The sequence below is a fragment of the Amblyomma maculatum genome, chromosome 1, assembly GCF_055883805.1.
Source record: "Amblyomma maculatum isolate TAMU_Amacu chromosome 1, ASM5588380v1, whole genome shotgun sequence".
NCBI classification, from domain to species: Eukaryota; Metazoa; Arthropoda; class Arachnida; order Ixodida; family Ixodidae; genus Amblyomma; species Amblyomma maculatum.
In genome coordinates this window covers 213,565,773-213,578,565 of record NC_139344.1, presented here as the reverse complement: position 1 = coordinate 213,578,565, position 12,793 = coordinate 213,565,773, and the positions used below count along the sequence as shown (strand labels likewise).

Below are 12,793 nucleotides of genomic sequence, written 5' to 3'. Positions count from 1 at the left end.
CTTTATTCTTGGCGTCCAGCTTGGAATTCGCGCAGCTACTTGAAAGTTAACTCGCGGCCGTTCTTCGATGGAGGCGAAAAGCAAAGCTCCCGTCTGCCGTGCGATGTCAGTGCACGTTTAAAAACCCCAGGTGGTCGAAATTTTCGACGCCTTCCACTACGGCGTGTGATAGCCCTAGTCACTTCTGGACGCTAAACCCCATAAACTAAACCAAACCAAGTTCGGTATTGACGTAAAATGGACGAACTTCTGCGTACAGCCATCGAAGGGACAGACTAGTCTGCTTTTCCTTTTAGCTTTCTTACAGATACAGACGCGATGAGCGGAGCTTGTAAAGTATACACCCTTTCAATTTTTTAATAGTGCCGCGCCACTGTCAACTGCACCGTGAAACGGCGCCGAGTCGGAGCAAGGCGGAAATCGGAAGAGGGAACGAGTAGGGAAAAGGGGAGGGGGCGCAATCACGCTACCTGGGCGAGTGTCGTCTGTTTGGCTGTTCTGCTTCATCGAGAGCAACCCCTCGAAGTTTGATGTCCGGGGTCTGAAAGCTTATTTTGTCTGCATTTGAGCGTGCATTTTGATTGGTGTACACTTGTAACGTTCCAAGTACTACACACTCCCCGGTTCCATCTACGGGTACTGTCTAGAGGAGGTTTCTTTTGGAAGCAATTAGCGTGGCGATATTTAAATGAGGGCAACTAGTTGTTGTACATTCGAAGTTCAGATATTATCCGCACTATATGAAGCGGAACAACAAACAGTGGCAGTTTCTTGGGGCGTCGATATATGCCAGACGATTGTGGCAGGGGATACTTCATGCTAATCAGAACAGCCTAGCAAACGACGATCCTTGAAGCAGCAGGAATAGGGAACCTGCGCTGCCCAGGGGGCGCGCTTAAAATCAGACACCCAGCGCCGCCTGGTTTCAAAATGAGCAAGCGTATAGTAGGACGGAGCAAGCCGCTTGTCGTGCCGTGGCTGCGCCCAACGGCGAATTGTGAGCTCTCTATTTCGTGCATAATGCTTTTATCGCAGATTTACAGGGTAGTCCACTGTTAGGGTGAACAGGAGGGCAGGCTGTTGCACGCCGCTCCACCCGATATGGTCCTCTTAGTGTTCTGAAGAACTTGGAATTTCCTTTTTGATTGACTTAAAGGCGCAACCTGAGCTCCTCAGCTGCCTGCCAACTTGGCTCGCGCTGCCGCTGCATTATTGAAGCTATCACGTCGCTACGCGCAGGTTTGAAATGGTTCTCGTGAGTTCAGTCTTTCTTTTTTGTTTCTTGCTATATATGGGGCGCTTGCAAAGGTGAGCGTCCCTGCGCTGCAATTACGCGCGCACTTTCTAGCAAATAAGATTACCTGCGTTGAAGCATCGCTAGTGGAGAGTAAATATATCACACCAAAGTGAAACAACCTCCCTGCTGTACTAACATTAGGTAGGATTTGGAAATACTGCGCGCGTTAAGCGCATTGAACGCGTGCAGTACTTACCTACTGCCATTTGAGGAACAGTAATGATTCCACAGCTTCATGATGAGAAAATTTCTCGACCGAAAAGTGCCTCATGTGTTGCGAAATATAACGCACCGTTATTTAGGGCGATGCTGTTGACCGCATCTATAGAGAAACAAAGGCCTGTAGTCGCGTTCCAACACTTGCCTGTTTACGACAGCGAACGACTATCAATTGATGGTTTGAACTGTATTTTGTTCATTCTTCGAAGGGAATAAAACCGAGATCCGCTGAGAATCATCGATAGAAAAGGCTCGCACAGGACAGTAAATAGTTAAGTGGCCACAATTGTTCCGCTGATAAATTTTGGGCGGAAATTATCGGCGCCCTACAATGAGAGAGCGTGGGGGAAAGTTACCATATCTTAAATCTTCTTAGTCTAAACTCTCGCTCTCTATCTTAAGAGACAAGAATGAATTACATCGAAAGATGGGGTTAGTATCGGTGATGGTTAGTACCAAAAAAAAAAAAATAATAGCGCAAACATGAAACAACAAAATTGCTATGCTTTGTTCTTTGCACAGAATGAAAATTGCAGCATGCACCATTTAACGGTGTGATGTGCGTGATCATACATTGGCGCCCCCCCCCCCCCCCCTCCCCAAGCCACGCTATGCGCAGACTGCGACTAGAGATCGGCGTATCTAGATTATTTCGTGCCCAAATAAAAGACGAACAATCATGGTGACAGCAGTATACGTGCTACGCAACAATCATTCAGCGTGAAGCAACTAGATCGTACAGCGTGATATTTCCAATACGGAAGTTGTTCTGAATTGAGCATGAAGACTAACTAAAATTGTACGTGTGCAAAACAAATATTGCACGAATGTTTTCAGCGATACGTCAGCCATCAAACTAAAACATCCAACTTAAACGCAAAAAGCGCTTTCTGTGAGCCTGAAGCAATACATATTTTGTTTGTTTTGTGGTGTTTAACGTCCCAAAGCGACTCAGGCTATGAGAGACGCCTTAGTGGAGGACTCCGGAAATTTCGACTCCCTGGGGTTCTTTAACGTGCACTGACATCGCACAGCACACGGGCGCCTTGCTTTTCGCCTCGGTCGAAAAGCTCCCGCCGAGGCCGGGATTCGACCCCGCATCCTTGGGAACAGTAGTCGAGCGCCGTAACCACTGCGCCACCCCGGCAGGGCCCCAATACATCTTTTATTCGAAGCAAATAATGAATGAAATAATTCTCTAATTGGAGAGTTGTTTTCAAAGAAGGCTCACTTACTGACCCATAGGGAAATGTTGAACGGTCACTAGGGACTTGCGATAGTTAAAATCGGGAAGAAGTGTGACAGCATGCCGGTTAAGGCATTACCTGGCTCTTTGTACTTCCGACAATACTGTGTATTCGGTTAATGGGCTAACTCTTTCGTTTTTTCATCTCTAGACGATTGCAATATGCACACCAGGATGCCACTTACTCTCGTCCTTTATTATTGACTTTGAGTTGCCGTTCATCTTGCAACGGCCCCCTCAAGTGCACGAGCAACGCTCAACGATCCGATGTTCGCGCGTGAGCCTGAGGCCCACGCCAGCTCTGAAAGGCGCCCTTCACAACACGTTCTCATCAGATTGTGCAAATGATAAAAGCGAATAAACAGAACTCTTATATGTACGCTATGACAGGCGAAGCCACGTTATAAAGCGTAATAAGCAGCGCCTCAACAATCCTCCTTAATCATGCAGTCTCCTGACTCCAGCCGAGTTCTACCGCCACTGTGTTTTGTATGATTGCGGTGGAATGGAATACAGAGCAATCTTGTTATCGTAATAGAGCACTTTTTAACGCAGCAGCATGCCTTTGCTTTCGCGATAAATTAGTCGCTCTTCAGCGCCTCCAGCCGCGGCAGTCTCAGCCGTCCGACCAAGATAGTGGCACGACGGCCACTTGGCGGCGCTGGCGGTACGCGGAAAACTCCAGCGCAGGTTCCCTATTGTGGGCATGCCCTTGCCCTCACTTGCTTTGTTATATCCTGCGTCTTCCGCCGCAGCAGCGCCGGTCGTGCGATACTGTTAAAGGTTAAAGAGTTGGCCGGGTGTACAGAGCACGCAATTATCTCGGCGCAACTAGTACGATCCAAGGAACGAACGCGCCCAAATGGAAATTCATGTAGCTTTTGAGCACCGTGCTTTTGAGTACTCGGTATCGTCTTTGTATTGCTTTGAATCGTCTCATGGAATCTTACACGGCTGTTTTGCCTGATTCCATCGTGCTTCCGACGCTCACAAGCCACTATGCAAGCGTTCGATAAATGTATAAAGTACAGGTGCATCGAAAGCAAAACGGAGCGGTGGCCCAACTGAAACTGCATGTCAGCGCTCTGTCTACAGATGCTTGCAGCAAACGAGGGTGCGTCGGCACATCCCGCTAACCCGCCTGGATTACCTGATATTTTACTTACCGCCGGCACGAGCCAAGCCAGGCTGCTACCATCACTGCTCGCCAAGACAACGCGTATTCGTTTTGAATGCTACATTGGCCACGAGCGAGGAGTTTCGCGGGGCGGGAGGCACAGAGCCGTTGCCTAGCAAACGCCGCAGCTGGTGGACGTCGCGCGCTCGCCGCGCCATCCGGCAATCAAGAAGCAACCGGAAGATGTGTCGTCTTTAATGCAACACACCTAGATACAGTGAGTAGCGCATCCTACTTCTCCTTCTCTAGCGTGAGGATGATAGTAGTGACGATGATAGGCTAGCCAGCGGTGCATTTCAGGCGAGCGTGTACTCAGCATTGGACAGAATTGGATTGAACTAGATCAGATTGGACTGGTTTGGATTGGACAGGTTTGGATTGAATTGGACAGGACTGGTTGGATTGTACTTGATTGGATAGGATTTGATTAGACTGGATTAGATTACACTGAATTGGATATGATTAGATTGGTTGGAGAGCAGTAGGCAGCCCAGCGCTAGGCACACATGCTTTCGCTATGTATATCCTGGCCTAGCTGAGCTAAGCCACGGCCAATTCTTTCCTGCGTTCCTATCGGCCAAGCAAAATTTTGACCGAACTGGCCCGCGTCCTTGGATTCAGCAGTTGAGCGCCCCACCGCGGCGGGGCAGAGGATAAAAATGGCTGCGGCTTAGCTCGCCTAAGACAAGCGAATGCTTTGTTGTGCTTGCTTAAGTTATGTTGCTATTAGCCAGGTTAGAATCGTATAGATAACTTAGTGTGCTGAACGGAAGCTCTGTTAACCTGGTCAAACATCGTTTGCAGCTGTTTAACCCCTCCAAAGCTGTCTGCAGAAGTAATGGACGCCACAGCCGGGTCCAGGCGGCACGAAGGCGTTGAAGGCATTTTGAAGGAGGATGTCCCAAGAGGCAAGCCAGATAGCCAACGGTGACGGTGGAGGCAATGGTAGGCAGGGGACTGAATTACTTAGTGGCATTGTGTCAGGCAGTGTTGTATATTTGCGGAGATTTTTACCGTTAAGTACTTTTCCTTTTATTCATTTGAATCATATTGCTGCCTGTCGAACTGTACCCGGCCGCTCCATTGGGCGCGGTCAGGGCGCACGCTTCTGTCGTTCAATGCTGTTGGGAGCGCTACAATATTGTAGCGCATTAGCGCTGCGTGTGGTAGTGTTCTATATTTCGCGGGCCTTCTTTGAATGCCAGACAAAAGGAGCACGAATATGGGTAGAAAAAGTTGTACCCGTTTTCTTAGCTTCTCTACCACTTGGCAAAATTCATGTCGCCCTAACGTTAATAAAAAAAAAATGCAAATAATTTCGGTTAGTTATCTCCTCCAGAGGAATTTTTAAAAATATGCCGCAAGGAACGCGACATGGCTGCAAACAATGTTTCTTTGGCCATGAATATAAAAATAATGTGCGGAAGACTGAAGTAATGTTTAACAGCCGCAGAAGAGAAAGTAGCTTGCAAGAGCCAGCGAAAATTTCGAAGTGGCAATGGACAAAATTCCGAGAGCATTGTGGAATCTACACTGCAGAAAATGCGAAAGCCTAAGCGTTGCTGGTGCACACGGTGCATCACGTTTACTCTCGTTATCATTATCAATTAAATGCACCGTCATTATCATTGCTAATAATGTCATCATAGGCATTATCATTAATTAAAGTGTCATTGTCATCGCTACTATCATACTCACGGTAGACAAGGAGAATTATGATTCACGTTTGACGATCCCCGACTTGGCGTATTTGGTTAAAGCGCTCGGCTGTGGATGCAAGAGATGATTGTCCGATTCTGTGTCGAGGAAGGATTTATTTATTTAATTATCTTCTTCACGGTATACAAGGAGAATTGTGATGTGCTTTTCACGATCTCGGGCGTGGCGCAGTTGGTTAATGCGCTCGGCTCGGCTAGGGATCCAAGGGATGGAGTTTCGATTAGCGATGGACACAGGAGTTTTATTTTTTTGCTGACGTCATTTGATTAACAGCTATAGTGTGACCGGATTAACGAACGCCGACAATACCAGTCATTAAAGCATTTGGCCCTAATATTTTTTCTTAGGGCCAATAGTGAGCGCAGATCCGTCCTGAGGGAAAAATGACCACAGGTGGAGTGCATTTGGCAGGTATTCTTCGATTATGAATGGAAGTTTGCTGGTATCCTTTACTGGTAGTGGCAGTTTACTAGTACTGGTATATAACAGTTGCATCTTACCATATACTCACCTATGGGGCTAAAACGTGGAAACTAACGAAAAGGGTTTAACTTGAATTGAGGACGCACAGAGAGTCAATTAGAGGTGCAACGTTGTGAGACAAAAAGCGCCTTGACTGGGTCAGAAAACACGCGTGTTAGTGAGATACTAATCAAAATCAAGAGAAAGAAATGGGCGTCGACAGATCATCTAATGCGAAGGAAGGACAACCGATGGTCCCTAAGGGTAACAGAGCGGGTTCCAAGGGAAAGTAAGCCTATACATGGAGGAAGCGGAAAGGTAGGTGGACGAATGAGATTAAGAAGTTTGCGAGGAAGAGCTTAACGCAGCTGTCATAGTACAGGGTTAATTGGCGGAACATGGGAGACGCATTTGCCCTGCAGTGGACACAGCTAAACTATTGCTGCTGCTGGCGATGATAACTTTTTTTTTTTTTTGGTGCACGAACGTTGCTTCTTGCGGAAGCCTGTGATAAAACGAAGACTAATTTTTCTTATCCTTATGGTGTTGACGATTATTGGTGATTGTTGGGGGCCCGCTCCAATTGCTCTTATTGCAGATTTTTTAGTTGTCAACACAGTTGCTACGATCCGTGGTTGAAATGCTGGTAAGTGTTCTGAGCCGTATTTTTGTTTGCACGTGTACAGGGTCGTCCTAAATATGTGCAAACACAGAGAAGCGTGACCGTGCTACGCGGAACGTCATGGCATCCGGTGCGCGCCGCGCATAGAAGCAAATGGCGCAAGCGCAAAGGGGCCTGGAGGCGGTGCTTCGTGTCGTCTGCTGCAGCACGGAATCGCACCGTGTTTCTTTACTGAGAAGCGCACCTAACTGTGTACTGGCAGCGGCCAAACGCGCCGAAATGGCGTTGTCGCGGTTCACTCACTGCAGCGTTTGCTCAGTCGTATAAAAGGCTATCAATTGACCTATCATACTAGCTTGAGCGTGGCAATGTCTTATCCGCCGGCGAGGCTGATAAGCTCTTGCAAATGAGTGCCAAGCTAAGATGCTGGTCTGTCTTAGTGAGTGGTGCTCGGATGATTTGACAAAATTCGCTTTATGACACACTTCTTTATGTTCATCGTTGGCAATCGACGCGGTATCAACTTTAAAAGTACGAAAGCCACTATTTCCTTTGTTGCTTATTAATTATGATGTCCCAGTGATAAAAACACTATTAGTGCAAGGACAGTGCGCTTTCGCGCTGCAGCAGACGACACGAAGCACCGCCTTCAGGCCCCTGCGCTACTTTGCTTCAATGCGCGGCCGCGCAGGATGCGCTGACGCTCCGCGGAGTGCGGCCACGCTTCGCGTTGTTCGCATATATTTACGACGACCCTGTACGTGTGTGTTTCGTGCGTGAGTATGCGGATGTGTTTCCACAAATGTTGGTAAAATTTAAGAAACCGCGTTATCAGATACGCATTACCGTTTATTTATAACACCCACATCTCACAAAGGTGAAAAAAAAAAAAAAAAAGGCTCCGTTGGTTTTTCTTTTACGCGTATCCGCGCAATTTTCGACGCACTGTTGCCATATTCCTTCTGGAAGTTGTTGTACCTTCATTTTTTGTTACGACAAACGTATACAAGCAATTTTTTTTTCAGACTTCCCAAATATGCGGCAAAATTTGTCCGTACGCGTCACTTTACCATCACTAGGAAAGCGGCACATTTGATTTAGCTGGAGGGCTGTAAGGAACGCTTCATTATGAATTTGAAATGTGCGGACTAATATTGAAGCACCTAATTTTTCATCTGTTCAGCTGTGTCCGAATGAAAGACCTCTGACGTCAGACAGTTTTTGAAGCGAAAGCTTCAATACGCCAGTTTTTCGAGCCGTCAGCATCACGTAGGTTTTCACCTTCAAGTGATCTTGACAGATACTTTGTAAACCAATTTACAATGGAAGCGAAAGCTTCACTACGCTAGGTACTATAGCAGTTCTTCATGTGACACTAAATTTGCCCTTCAAGTGACCTTGACCTAATAAAGTCTGGGTGTCCACAATTTCATGGTGTCCACCGAAATGTATACTGCGCCTTCCTTTCCCCAAAACATAACTTAAACGGAGAGGCAGCCCTGGGTTGGGGTGCGATGTCCGCGTACGTTAAAGACCCAGAGGATGGAAGAAGGAGGAAGAGGAGGAGGAGGAAAGGCATGGAGGTTAACCGGTAAAAGAAACCGGTTTGCTACTCTACACTGGGGGAAGGGGGTAGTGGATATAAAAGTGGTGGATAAGAGAGGGATGGCAGTATAGTCACATCAAAGCCATATCACGTCACATCACTTCACAGTCATATCACGTATCATAACATAAAAAGCACAGCCTATCGATCAGGCCCGTGCTTGTCATGAAGCGGAGCAGTGCCTGGGAGGCCTTCACCGCCGACGATCGCCGCAGTCAGTGACCTAGAATCTTGATTTCAGTCAGTGGGTGTCCATATAGACGCTCCAGCGCACGGCAGAGGCACTGTTTTTCCCTACTGTATATGGGGCACTCACATAGAATGGGGTCTATATAGATGGCCAAATTACTCCGAAGTCTTCCACTACGGAACCTCTTTCTCTTCGCTTCCACTCCCATTTTCCTTCTCTCAAGTCTGGCAGATACTGCGCCTTTCCTTTGTTAAAAACCAATGTACAATATGCAATAAAAAATATGAAAACGTAACATGATCCTGACCTGGTAAGGTGCAGGTGTTCACAATTCCGTGGCGCCCACTCAAAAGTATAAAGCGTCGTCCTTTCCCCAAAACCTGATTTAAATAAAAATTATGAAAAAACCGCGGGTTGAAAAGCGGGTGTTAAAGAAGCTATCACTGCAACGCTCACAGCTTTCGCTTAATCACTTGAAGTTGAAAATGGGTACAAAATACTGGAGGCCGCTCCCAAGTATACATGGCAAAATTACTCTTGAAAAGGAATTAAATTACATTAATAATTACTTTGGAGAAAATCGCAGAAAAGTAATTAAATTGCATTACTCATTACTGCTCCCAAAAAGTAATTAAATTACATTACAATTACCTCTACTCAGTGATTCAATTACTTTCTAGTTTCCATCCATGCAAAATAACAAGTAAAGCTAGTAAACAAAACAACATGTGTCCAGACGCGAAGCACACGTACTCTTTCGCCTTCCCGCCAAATTCCGTCCCAGAGAGCTATTCCTTGCCTCTTTCCTACAGCACTTGCCAACACAAAAACAAAACAGCAGCAAAAAAAAAGAAAAAAAGGAAACAACAATAAAAGCAGAAGCATGGTCGAACGATCATGAAATGACCGGCGAACCCAGCGTCTTGCTGGCCCGGAGCTGTCTCCGCCATTTGAAGAGGCCGAAGAAGCTAGGTTATTTATTGCTTCCACAGTCCCAAGAATCGACGTTGGCACCTTGTGTTCACTGCTCAAGCCACGGTGGCTCCCGCCACGGACCCTTCCGCCCATCTCCCCAAAGCCCATTCCTCCCTCGCCCCATGGTGACGGGCGTAACCACGCACTATTGTGCTCTAGCCGACGCAACAGCGAGTGCCACTGCGCCACGCTCTCAACTAATTCTCTTGCACCACCACTCCCTCCAGCATGCCCTTGAAGCCTTGTATCCTGTTGTTTGGAGGATGGTTGCCATGGAATAGCCACACTAAGTGACCCTGCCACCACTCGCACCACTCGCTGGCACGAGGTCTCAGACGCACTTTCCTGCTCAATTCTGTCTCCTTTTGCCGATCCGTTACGCTGGCTTCGGCTTGCGCACGTCGTTCCTGCTTTCGCGGCACTCTACTTTGTTGTCTATTGAAGGCGTAGTGGCGCACTTTAATAAAAGTAATTTCGAAAAGAGTTAATTACTTTGGCTACGACATTACTATCAAAAAGTAATTCATTACATTACAAATTACCGAAAAAAGTAATTTAATTATAGTATAAAAGGAAATAACAAGAAAAATAAGATTGGGATGGAACACATTTGCCAAGCACTCGCAGATTATGTCCAGCAGCTTACCGGTATCGCTAAAGAGGAATGTACATAACAGTTGCATCTTACCTGTACTCACCTATGGCGCTGAAACGTGGAGGCTAACCAAGAGGGTTCTACTTAAGTTGAGGACAACTCAGAGGGCTACGGAACGAAAAATGGTAGGTGTAACATTAAGATATATATGAAGCGTGCAGAGTGGGTCAGAGAAATAACTCAAGTTACTGACATTCTAGCGGAAATTAAGAAGAAGAAATGGGCATGGGCAGGACATGTAGTGCGAAGAGAGGATAACCGATGGCCGCTTAGGGTAACAAACTGGATTCCAAGGGAAGAAAAGCGTAGCAGGGGGCGGCAGAAAGTTAGGTGGGCGAATGAGGTTAAGAAGTTCGCAGGGGTCAAGTGGATGCAGCTAGCACAGAACCGGCTTAATTGGAGAAATATGAGAGAGGCCTTCGCCCTGCAGTGGGTATAGTCAGGCTGATGATGATGATGATGATGATTGTCATTACTGTAATTCAATTACTGCCATGTCTGCTCCCAAGCGCATTGCACGTGCACGTCACCATGCAGCTTCGCAGAGATGCAAGGCTGCTAAGCCGACCTGTCTCCGTGGGCAGAGTGCAGTTAGGAGAAGCGCCACTTGGGAGGGTGTTGCGCCGTTCGATGCATCGAATGAGCGGTAACAATAAAGTTAGATACACAGCGAGTCTGTTCCATAATTTTACTCATCATTTTCAAGGTGATAATCCGTGTGTTGGGATGCAGGCAATCATTCGAAATATCTAACCCGATATAAATGGGCCGGACAGTACGAGGAAGGATTGACGGATGTAAGCGCTTAATTATTGATCACCTGTCGTGTGGAGGCAGTGATCATGCGTTCTGGGCTTTCACTGACGAAGCTCCTTATCAGCGTAGTCTAGCGATGAATGGAATTGGGTCCGGTCAGGTAGAGTGCATGTTATGTAGGAGGTTGTGGTAGTGTTTATTTCCACTATACTGTCGAAATGCGACTGTCAAGCCTGCCACAAATCACATCCGCGGCTGTGTATGAGTAATAATAACCACGCACCACAAGAGCTCCTGCAGGTTGTACAAAATCAGAACGTGTCTTACCGGCTGGACTGATGGCAACGGCATGCACACGAAATACTGTAACACATACACTACGTAAATGGGGCTCCTCCGCCGCTCCACTTTATCATCGGCTGTGGCGGTTGGTTATTTTTATTCTTGTGGCTCTGAATGGCGTTTCGCCATTCGAGCTTTTCATAGGAATGAAAAGTGCCGTCATAGGTCCAAGGTAGATTAAGGTGAGCGCAGGTTGTAATGATAGGTTCACCCCGCCGGGGTGGCGCAGTGGTCACGACGCTCGACTACTGTTCCCAAGGATGCGGGATCGAATCCCGGCTTCCGCGGCAGCTTTTCGATGGAGGCGAAAAGCAATGCGCCTGTGTGCTGTGCGATGTCAGTGCATGTTAAAGAGCCCCAGGCGGTCGAAATTTCCGGAGTCCTCCACTACGCCGTCTCTCATAGCCTGAGTCGCTTTGGGACGTTAGACCCCGCAAAACTAAACCAATCTAATGATAGGTTCATGTGTTCAAACAACGCTCGATCGTCCATCCGATACAACGAAAGCAAATACTGTTTGCTGCGAATTCAGGGAGGCGGGAGAAAAGGCTGGGACGACCACCGGAGTATCGACTCCAGCGTCAACCGTCATCTCGTGTTAAACCATGACTCTGCGCCCATAACGCAGCGCTTCGAGAAATAGTCAGCCAAACGCGAAGAGGGAATCCTCTCCGCACGAAGCGCGCGCACATCTAGGCGCGGGCCATACGCAGCGGTGGCGAACGCGCGCCGCTGCCCAGCCGGCGGCAGCGGGCAAATATTGTCGGCCAGCGCGCGCGCTATTTTGCCCGCGCATCGGGCCGTCGACTTCCGGCGTTGCGGCGGCGCGAGCACGGATCCAGGTCGTCTGCTCACTGTCGTGCGCGCCGGAGGCCGCCCTGTTTGGATGCAAGCGCCGGAAATATCCGCCACCAGACGGATCGAGCGACCGGGGCTCCCGATCCTCCAGCGCGGTGAATTATTGCTCTGCTGAGGCAGAAAACTCCGCGGATGGATCAACCGCCCTCTCCGGGCGCGTGAGGGAGATAAGGGCGAGCGCGATGGCTCGCGTCCAAATGGGCTGCCGTCGATAGCCGGCTGGCGAGGATCGGGGCTCTCCATGACGTGCAAAGGGTTCGCTCCTTGGAGCGGCACTCCCTGGAAGACGGTCGCCCGCGCACCCCACCCCCATTCACCAGCCGACGGTCGCCGGAAATGGAAATGGTCCGCGTACTCTCGGCGACGCCCCGCTGCGGTCGCCGCACCGTCGTCGCCGCCGCACCCGCTCAGCACAGCCGGCGTGTGCCTGGCTCCGTACGGGTGCGGTCACGAGGAACCGAAACTGTCGAGAACAAAGTCTGTGGGCAGCTACCGCCCTCGCGTGCCTTCCGAAAAGCGGCGATTCATTCGGATTATCTGAAGCTTCTAAGTGATCCTTCGTTACTACCGAGCAACCCAGGTGCAGCATCATAAGGAATGAACGAGTCCACAAATTTAGCGCATATCGCGCCGAGCCATTATAGTAGTGTCACGAAAAAAAAAATTGCA

General features: G+C 48.3%; 1 long non-coding RNA gene across 1 annotated transcript in view; it reads left to right on the top strand.

Moving 5' to 3' along the window:
* The window catches only part of LOC146205571 (uncharacterized), a 103,121-nt gene that overhangs the window by 35,971 nt on the left and 54,357 nt on the right, over positions 1 to 12,793 (top strand). The window lies entirely within an intron of this gene.